Source organism: Pinus tabuliformis, chromosome 9, assembly GCF_031772625.1.
Source record: "Pinus tabuliformis cultivar Carrire ecotype Pingquan chromosome 9, CPIR1, whole genome shotgun sequence".
Taxonomy (NCBI): Eukaryota; Viridiplantae; Streptophyta; class Pinopsida; order Pinales; family Pinaceae; genus Pinus; species Pinus tabuliformis.
In genome coordinates this window covers 237,362,500-237,373,724 of record NC_142307.1, presented here as the reverse complement: position 1 = coordinate 237,373,724, position 11,225 = coordinate 237,362,500, and positions in this window count along the sequence as shown.

Here is an 11,225-nt window from a genome sequence, read left to right as displayed (position 1 = left end):
CTAAGGATCAGAGATGTTATTCCGAATTCAATTAATTTTAAATACGCTTTGACACAACTTTACTTTTTCAGTTTTTAAAAGTCGAGAAAAAGCTAAAAATGACTCTAGTCTCCTTCGATTTTTAATGAGCCTGAAGTGACAAGTGCTCAAATGGACCTTTTCTTTTAAATAGTCGAAAAGGAATGAAAGTGACTACTCTGGAAAATATATACAGACGGATTAACAAACCAATCGCAAAACTGCAATATACACCTTGGTGATAAATTAAAGAGAAATTACCAAGGACTTATGTATGGTAGTCAATCTTCCTGAATGTTGTGTTCAGTGCATTGCGATCAATAAGGCGGTAGACTCGGCTTCCTATGGATAAAGGATATTAGCCTATTGTGGTCTCTCAATATATACTCGATGGTATGGGGAGCACAAGTTTGTGCTAGCACTTGTCATATCAAGGAGGAGGAATCACCCAACCTTCGATGAAAACGATAGTTACTAGTTTTTACGATGCCGGAACACGTCTCTAGCCTAGACCTCTAGATGTGTTGTGTTAAGTTCCAAAGCAATTTTAGGTTCATTGAAAATTATTTTAGAGTTGATCTTGTTTAAATTTTTCCTTTCAATGGTTCACCGCGTGATGTTGATTTGAAATTCCTAAAATGCAATCTACAATGATAAACAATCGTTGTTTATTTTGAGAAATGAAAATCCTAGCTACTAGGGAAAGAAGATTACAATTCTTTCAAACAAAGAGCAAAGAGCACACACTAGTGCATTTTCCTAAATCATTTTCCGCACATAAACTAAATGCAAACACAAATGCATGTATTTGTTTTTCGTTCTCCTCAATGTGAAAAATGCCAAAAAGGAAAACTAAATGCAGCAAAGATCTAAAATATTACTTTCAAACTGACATTTTTGACAATTTCTTCTTCAAAAGAGAAAGAAAGACTAAACAACACTCTTCAATTTTCAATAAAAAATGATTTTGACACTTCGAATATAAACAAATCAAACCAAATATACAACGAAAATTTCAATCGACTATCCAGGGAAGGAATAATCCACGACACTTCTCTTTTCGACACAAAACGATAGTTACGACATTTTTGGTACCAAAACAACAGATCGATTTAAAAAACTTTTAGACAAAGGATTGTAAATGATTGACAAATACATAAAAACATTTACTAATCCTAATCTAATGGAGGCTGGTCTATGTGATGCAAGTAGGCTTCAGTAAGGAGGCACTGTTCGTAAGCAGCAAAACTACTAAACAAAACTGAAAACAAGGTCAAAAACCCCCAATTTCTAGAATGGAAATAGGTTCTGTCAGTCATCGCACTTGAGCTTCACAGAAACAGGGATGCATCACACTTTACACACTTGGGAGGTGTGATGCATACTAGGTTACAGTGACAAGAAAGTGCGATGGGCCAGGGAGCGCAACTGAAATGGGTTTTGGCTCAGATGTGCAGCTATTTTCAATGAGTTAAGTTGAGCTTTGATGAACAGTAAATAGCAAAGTATTAAGGAATGTCTTGAGAGGTTACTGAGCTACCAAAAGGGCATCTAGATGTGCTTGCAATTCAAATTTTTAATTCATAAATTAAACCAGAGATTGACTGAAGCCGCATTCATCTACTATGAAATTATAGAGCAAGTGTAGTTTGAAGGCTACCTGGATGACTTCGAGATCTGTCTATAGTTTATAAAACAAACACTAACAAAAAACAAACATCTATTCATTCCCCAGCGGAGTTGCCAATTTGTTTCTGGGAAAACTAGTGTCTTGTCGAACGACTAGCCCTCTAGGTTTGGCAGCTACCCTAGAAACAATAGTTTAAAGCAATTCAATGATTTCTTCTATGTGTAACAGATAAGAGAAAGATAATGGAACCAACCTGGAACTTCTGCTTAATCCCTTGCTTGATCTCTCTCCCCCTTGACAGAGCTTGCAACTCCTCCCCGTACTTAACCCGCTTGGAGAGTACCTGTAGAAACATAGTAACAAAGAACCATCAAAGCATCTTGATCTATTACAACATAAACATTACATAATTAGATATATAATGAACAAATGATGGCATTCACAAATGATAACATTCACAATTGCACAATCATATGGAAGAAAACTTGAATAACTTTATTAAATAGAAGGGAGAATTACAACCCAGTTGTCTGATCCAGCATCATCCTCCCAGCATCAATCCCTCTTCACCTCATGAAATAGCAAGATCACACCAACAATACAATGCTCTTTCCTTAAATACAAATTATCAGCACTTCCTTGCAATTCACAATATTCCAACCTCTAGATCTCTTAGATGAGGGATCCATTTATAGATGTGTGCAAGTGTGTGAGTCATATCTAGGGTTTTGATTAGTTTCATTCCACTTGTTACAATTGGTTCCACTTGGAGATTTCTTGGATCTCTTACTCATGCCTAGGCGAATTCAGAGAGGCAAGTGGCATAGGAAAAGTTTCTAGAAGATTCCATGAGCAACCACCTAGCAAACTATCTCAGACATTTGTCCATCCTCGCCCATCGCACCCTATAGAAGGCCCAAATAGTATGCATCGCACTTCGGCAATGTAACACTCAATATGCATCACACCTTGACAGTGGAGCAATCAATGTGGTTCAGTTTAGGCTAATTCTTGATGGTTTCTTAGGTGGAACTTTTTGGGAATGATGTAATCAGATGACTATGTTCTTTTATGGTATGAAACAACTCTTTTTGGGTTTGATGTCCCCAAATATTTCTATAACATTAGGAGATGTGTGAACATCCGAAGTATGCACTTTGCGTGACTACACAACTCTGTGTTGCGACTTGTCGAAAGATATGTTGTGCATCTCTGCTTCTGGATTGTATTCAAGGATCTCTCTGTCTCCTTGATCGCTTAGGACATACTCTACTTCTGGATCTAGTGAATGCAGTGGGTGACCTCTCAGTTATGAGGCATGAGGTCAATATCTTGTTCGGAGTCTAGCTGTACCACATCTGTATCCATCTGCTCTAGCATATGTTCAATCTCTTGAGCTAAGTCCTGCTCCTATGACTGCTCACCCTATCTACTCTATGCCAGCTTTTGGATGAGTCTATAACATGTATGGGTGTAGTTTAATCAATATGTGCATGTTGTGCCTCCTATTGTGTCTGTCCCTATTGCGCTTCCTTCTCTCTTCTGTGCAGCTCCTGTTCTTCCTGGAGTTGTTGCTTCAACTCTTGGAACTCCTTTTTTGTTTCCTCTGTCCTCCATTTCTCTCTTTGCCTTTGCACATTCCTCGTGTCGCATTGTCATCGCGTAGCCTCAATCTCCAAATTTGCTTCATCACAAGTGGATTTTCTTTGAACTTGCAGCTTTGTTTTTCCTATGCACTGTTTACAACCTTTCTCTTGCCTTTGTCATGCGTGGGTCTGCTACCTTCTATTGATGTTGATGATTGTGCTCTCTGAGATGCTGCTTCGCGCTACTTTGCTAACCATTCCAGAGTTATGCCGACCAGATCATTGAGCCTGGGGAAGCTATGACAATATCTCCATGGGTCTTCTTCAGGCCAATGACACACCCCGTGGATCCAAGGAAATTTCACTCTCACATAGTGGTCCTTTACAAAGCAATGCAGGTCATACAGATTGAAACTTATGGTGCCGAAAGTGAATCTTTTGAACACCTCCATCTCAGCATCACCATGCTTGAGATTCAGTATCTCGTACAACCCGATCCACAAAGGAAGAGTGGGCCAGGTGCCTTCTTCTTCCTATGCAGTTTAGATGACAACCCTTTTGGGATGTGATACGACACTTCTTTCATGAAAACCTTGTCCATGGAAAACTTCAGTAAAACATGTGGAGGCTTCTCCACATTGTACATCCATATGAAGGTGCCAAGTGGTGAAGCATACCAATTTGCTATGTCGACCAATGCCTCCATCGATGACTGCAACATGCAAGGTGGATCTTGCTCAAATATCATTTTGTACAACGGGGTGAGAAAGTGGTCTAACCACTGTGTGATGACTCCACGAAAGCTACATTCGGAGAACAATATGAAATAAGTGTGCATAGAGGTTTCTGAAGGTGTCTTTGCCCACTTCAAGCATGGGAACTACTCACAGGAACATATTGCATCTAGAATGTATGTGGAAATGTATATCTCTGCTTGCTAACCTTTGGGCAACATGTCAAACCAATTGCATGGCCTTCCTTCACTGGCCATATGGTCCAACGCAATCACCCATCTCTGTGGGAAAGTCTCTGTGCTCTCTAGGTTGTATAAATGACATACAAAGATGACCAAGTACTAATATTCCTTCCGCAGTATCTTCGTCTTGTAAACCAGGTTGGGTGTTGTCTTGAACTTGTTTGGCTCTTTCACCCATCTCTTCAAGATATCTCTGGAGTTCGTGTTGTTGGGTTTGTTGAAGGGTTTCTCCATTATGATCACCGACTGTGGCAAGTGATACATCTCCTGATAGTCCTACACCCTGAAGGTAGCAACATCTGTCCCACTGACATTGCTCAACTTCATCGTCTCAAGATCAGTGTACAAGACAATCCAATGTATCATGTTCTTGAATGAAAATGTGGGGTACCTGCATGCAATCTAATACAAGCCAGACTTGTGGATATTGACATACACCCTGCAGTCTTCCACATATTCCCCAAATTTTCTTGAGAATGTATCATTGATGTCCTTCCATTTCATCTTGATGTATTTGTTTATGAGCAACTTGGTGACTTTGTAAATGGGCAAGCTCATAGACACTTATTCAACTGCATCTCCAGTTGCACTTCCAATGGTGTCCTTCAACCCTTCTCTATTGGAGGCCATTGTACCTATACTGCTGAGAAACAGGTGAACATCTGCTATACCTAGAGACATAGGGACACTCATGTCAAGAAATCTTTCAGTTGAAAACAAAAGAAAATCTGAGGACTTACATGTGACTCACCTAGGTGACTAGCAATAAAGATTGCGCAATTTTCACCGGGAGGCTGGAAGACTAACTGCCAAAACTACGCAAGGCACAGTCTGGGCTGTCAGGAGGCTAAGTGACTACTGGAACTACACAATGCACATTTTAGCCTACCTACTAGGGACTGAAATTGAGCAATGCGTAGTTTCAGTCAGCAAGGGTATGGAAGCCCGGAGATTGCATTGCGTAATTTTCTGGGTCAGCAAGGCACTCCCTCCTAGAATTGCACAATGCAAGCCTGGAGGTCCATGCTGGCCAAGTTTGTACAGTGTCTTGAGGGAAGGTAGAGCCTTCACTTCCAAAAATGTGCATTTCTTTTCGGGCAAGGCAAGGTTCGGGCAAAGGCAACCCAGACCCGCCGACGGGCAATCAAAAACATGAAAAGGTTTGGATTCATGACAAGACTGAGTGTAAGAAAGAGTGAATGATCATGCATGCAAACAATGAATGCAAGATTCAGATAACGGGAATGCATACATGTGTGTGAAATGAGTCGTCACAACAGCAACCGTAAGTGCAAACATGTGTCATGCATGCGACAACAGTGAGATGCAAATAAAAACTGAAATGGTGCTTCTACAAGATAACATACATTAAAATTAAAACAGGCGTTCAAAAAAACCAAGCAAACAACATTCATACAAAGTGAAATACAAAAAGTGACAAAAAAGTAGCAAATGACATGAAAAGTAGACTTACCCTAAAAAAGTTGCGTTGAATGTGCCAAAGACTCCTAGATGTGCTATGGGATGTCAGAGCTCCAATATTGATGTGAGGAATGAGCTCTACAGTGTTGAATAAATAAGTTTGAGGCTTATGACGTGCGTGCCACAAATCAGGGAAAAAGTGACACTTGGAGGGAAGTTTCTAAAACGATCTTTGCATGTAACCCCTAGCTGCTAAAAATAGATCCCTAAAACTTAGGGATGATTTTTCCATGTTTCTTTTTTCTGTTTCAGGAAAAGTAGCCCATGCATGCAAATCAGGATTGCTTAGTCCCAGAGGGAACCGGTCAACCTAAAAGCACATGCAATAGTCTACAAGCCTGGGAAAGTGATTTGTGCAGTTTTTGGGTTGAGCAGGGTTGGCAGTCCCTCAGGCATTGCACATTTTCTTGGGTCAGCAGGTCACTGCCACCCAAAATTGCACAATTTCTAGGTTGAAGCCCAGTGTCAGGCTCGATCACACAATTTTATGAGGTAGGGATGCCTGTCTGGATTGCGCAATTCTGGAGCCCAACTGTATTGCGCAATTTCTGGAGGGAAGGTTCATTCCCCTCCAAAATTTCACAATTTGCAGAGGGAACATCTTAGCCAAAAAATTACCTAATTCTGGAATGGAAACCTATGATGGGAGACAATCAAGTAGATATGAATAGGATGACAAGCCACTGAAAATCAGTTGATTACTATGTACTTTATAGTGCAAGACATGTTTCTAAGGATGGTTGGTAGGGAGGCTCCAAAACGAAGCTAAGGAAAAATTTTGGACGATGGTTGTAGCCACTAAAACACTTGGCGACACACTGGTAGAACTCAATCTCTCTGAATGGACCTTGTTTCGTAAAATCAAGTCTAACTCCTCCAGAAATATTGTTCTGTTCTTAGATCATCTTGATGGCCACACTAGCTTGATTGAAAGATGTAGCATCCGCTATGCTCTTGGTCGGTCAACACACATTCCAAGCCAAGTCAACACAGTTGTTTCGATTGGGATGAGGGGTATATTGGTACACAAGCAATATGATAGTCAGAGTTTAAGTTTCATCTATGGTGTTGCTCTATTGCTAGCAGGCCTGGATAGTACCCCGACGGAGTCACACAAGAACACAAGCATCGCTCCGCTACCAGAAGGCCTGGTCAATACCCTGGTGGAGTTACTTGCATCACCTCTTTGCACAGGAAGCCTTTGTCTTCTTTTTCCTTATTCATTTTTTATCTTTCCAAAAATTTTCACATTTTTGTTTTCTCATTTTTTCATTTTCTCAAACATAACACTTATTCATTTCAGAGGTGGAAGAGGGATCCTGACTTATTGAGAGCAGAAGAAGTTGTTCCTTCATAGAAGTATTTTGTATATGCCTCTAACATACTTGTTAAGTTTTTCCCTCTCACCTTACTCTACTTGACTGAGCTGACAAGGGTTAACCCAAAACAACCGACTAGAGTAGGTGATATTAATTAGCGTGCAATCGTTGTGTTTTCATCAAGGTTTACTTCAAAAATCACGTATTTTCCATTGGCTTATCATGGATTGAAGATAAAAAGTTCTACATACAGAGACAGGATGACAGATAACCAAGTATGGATAACTGTAGAAGTCCTCTTGCACTTTACTCTCGCTTGTTTCAAGATTCATACACGGTTTTGTGCAAAACTAACCTGCAAACATGAAAAAGAAAACAAACAACTAAAAGAGTGAAAATCAGAAGCAAAATGTGAAACCAAAGCGAGTAAGAAAACAATCAAGCAAGCCAAAAAACACACAAGGAAAGAAGAAAACATGCATGCAAGTAAACAAGACAAGAAGAAAACACTACTCCTACTCCTAAGCTAACGGTGCATGGGACTGATCACGTGAATTGATATTTCCAATGTAGCCATCAGCGCATTGGTCGACCCATGTTGGTGAAGGCATGGTTTGCGAATAGCACAATTGTGTGAACCAGCAAGCATGAAAGATATAACAATGAAGACAAACACACTCTGAGTTTAAATGCGTCCACAAAATAGAAATGAGTGTAAGTGCATGACATGCAATCCGTGGACTTACCATGGTGTTGTGATACACTACATGCAAATGTTAAGCATATGCATTCTCTTGACTGTGATATGCAAGCAAACGAGAGAAACAAAGATAAATTGCATCGTGCAAGTGTGCTTGCTATGTAGGATTCCTCCAATGCATGAGTGATGGGATCATGTAGTTCAAGTGGAGGAAGCGAAATATGTGTGTGGGATTGATATTCAATGAATATAGATGAGTGATGAAGAGCAAGGAAAATTTTAAGGATGGAAAATTTTCTTGAAGTTTAAAAACATTGGTGAATCTCACTAATCCATAATATGCAAACTATAAAATGTTTATTGATATATTTGTAAATTATTCAAATTTATAATGATTTTATATATAGTCTCTATATAATGTTGGCAATTTTTAAGGTAAAACAATTTTATATTCTAAAATTTGGGCGAATCATCTTTTATAAAAACTGTAAATTGGCAAATCTTTTTTGTGGGAAAATCATGGAAAATTAGCCCACTTGGAAAACATTAGCCCCTAAATTTTTCCATGACGAGGAGCCTTGGGTGTTTCAACAATTTCCTAACTGGAAGTGAAACCAACCTCAAGACAGTGAGGGCCTGACATAACCATAAGCTCGGGCTTAAGTGCCTCGATAGTCTACGGGGTTTTAAATTTGTTGATAGATAGATCATCATAAACATATGGCTTTGAAAGATCACCAATGATAGGATCAACATCATGATCGAATACGGGAGTAAATGGATCATGACAGCTATGATCCGAAAAATCAATGATTTCATCAGCTTCCTCATGATCAGATAAATCGAATAGAGGGGTAGATGAGAAGCAAGAAAGTTCACCCTTTGTGTTTCTGAAAAAAGCTGATGAAGAATCAAGTGGATTTTTAATGAATAAATTATCCTCTCCGCAGTTGAATGATGGACTGACATCTGGTGTATTCTGTGAATGATTGGCAATAGATACATCCATGGATGGATTTATACTAGGAAAATCAGAGATAACAAAATCACCAAATATGTCAGGAAAAAGCGGAGGGGGGAAGACAGAAGGAGATCATCCTTCGCCACGGGTTGATGTTCAGGTTCCCAATCATCATGAATGACATCACAGGTTGGTTGTGCAACACTAACTCTGTTGATGGCTTGATCCTCGTTCACAGCATGTGTAGAGTCAAAAACTGAAGAACACAAGATAGTGCAATTCAGAGGATCAGCATAACACGAAGAAGGAGGTTGTGGTAACAAATGCATGTGACAATCCATGGGTTCCGCAGCCAAATCTACGAGAAAATTGAGAAAAGTGATGTTGCAAGGATGTGAGAGTTGAATAGATGTGTGTGTATGTTCTCCCACATCACTCTATGGTGGTGAAGCTACTTGATGAGGGGACGACGAATAGTCACTTGTGACAGTGACTGTGTCTGTCTGTGATTGCGCAGCTCCATCACCAAAGTATGCTAAGCGAGGTTTGAACTTCAACTTCATCTTCAGATTGACTGATTTGTTAAGACAATATTTGAATCTATCCCAAAGATACTAAAAATTCATCTGGATTTTTGGAGCTTCAAACTTCAATACACGGAAGCACTACCAAAATTCCATAGGCGATTCTTGCGGAGTCTTCCATTGTTTTAATAGCTTTTGGTCAAGAGTTTCAGGATCAAAATGATGGAAAGTATATTCAATTAGATCACATAACTGCTCAAGTGAGTGCACACAACTGTGAGGGAGGTTGTGGCACCATTGTTGTGGGGATTTGTGAAGTGTGTGTGAAAGCAGCAAGCTGACCTCGACTTCATCAAACTCATCTGCATCCTCAAGGAATGCAAGGAAGTCATGTAAGTACTCAGGCCAGGCCACTTTGCCTTCACCATTGTACATGAATTCCAACAAGAGATCATAAAACTCCCTCGTGATGTCGACAAGTTCAGCATGAGACATACATCACAGAGGGACGATTCTAATGATATCCATTACAGATATGTGAATATTCAAAATAGGATGTAATGAATCAGCTTTTCATCTAGCCCTCCTTCTAGCACTAGAAATGTTGATGGTGTTGGACCCACCAACATGTCAGGGGATCTCCCACGTAAGAAGTCCCAACTAGACCTCAGATCATTTGGTGTAGGAATCCCGGTAGTGGGTCGTACGGTATTGCCTTGACTGCAGTTACGCACGGAGGCAAGCAGGATGTCCTTGTTGGTAGCAAGGGTATGACCAATTCAATAAGCAAAGGAAGGTGCATGAAGGGTTCTAACACATGGAAAGTGGAATAAGTTCTTCCCCTGGAAACCTATGGAAACACGTGGCTTGGAAGGGAACACACAAGCAAAGATACATCACTAGCTAGAAGTTAGGTGAACCAACGATCCAAAGTGTTGGTTAAACCAATAGCACATCTCAACAATATTGATACATACATATATAGAAAGAGTCTATACATACACGCGTAAGAAAATAACTACATATATCATTAGAGTAACCAAGATAATCGAATACAATAATAACATATGCATGAAATGTGTTGGCTTTGTTATATTAAGAAAGTGAAAGATCCAATCATACATACAACCATGTCTAACTACTAGTCCCAACAATGGAACGTTACAGTCACTGCCGCCTGCTCCCCCAAAGAGATATACTAGCTCTGCATTGTGGAGAAGCCAAGGCTCGTTACAATACACTCCAAGCTTTCTCTAAGATACACTTATAGGAAGCTTGGCTCCCCAAAAGCCTCTACAATGAGTTATGAGGATCTATAAATAGCAAAGGGTGGGTTGACCCTTGACATTCCTCATTGTGACTCTTCACCTACGTTCGTGACTCTTCAACTTCTACATGATTATTACATTCGACCATCGAAACTTGGTATTTCACATTTACAAGATGTTACATTACAATTTGCACATGTACCCATGTGATACAAATAAGGCTTGAGCAAGCCATGCAAGGCACTACTAAGACTCGGACAATCGTGGGAAGACCAACTCTTCGACATCTTCATGGCGATCGATGGTGGCGAACTAATGCAAAGCTTGGTAGTCCATGATGGTGTCCGTGTGCTCAATGGTTACATCCTGCTGAAAACAAACTCTCGCCTCTATTGCATCCGAGTACACTGATTTGGCACCTCTTCCAACTCATCTGATAACACATGCATCATAGTCTTGAGTGTAGTCAGACTAGCAACATATTGATGCATAGTGTCTGCATTGATCTCCAAGTCTGCGCTAGTGGCTACATGCATCAACTCATCAAAGTACATGTCCAACTCCATTCGGACTTCATTATTCGATTTCATCTCAATGAGTATGCCAATAGATGGGATCGTGTGCATACACGCAATGAAATCCATGCTTCTGAACACTCGTGCATGTGAAGCCTGCAAACTGGTGATGCGATGCGGGAGTTCCTCATAGTTCTGGATCTGGATCTGGATGCGTGCCTTCAACTCTACCACCTTCAGCTTCAT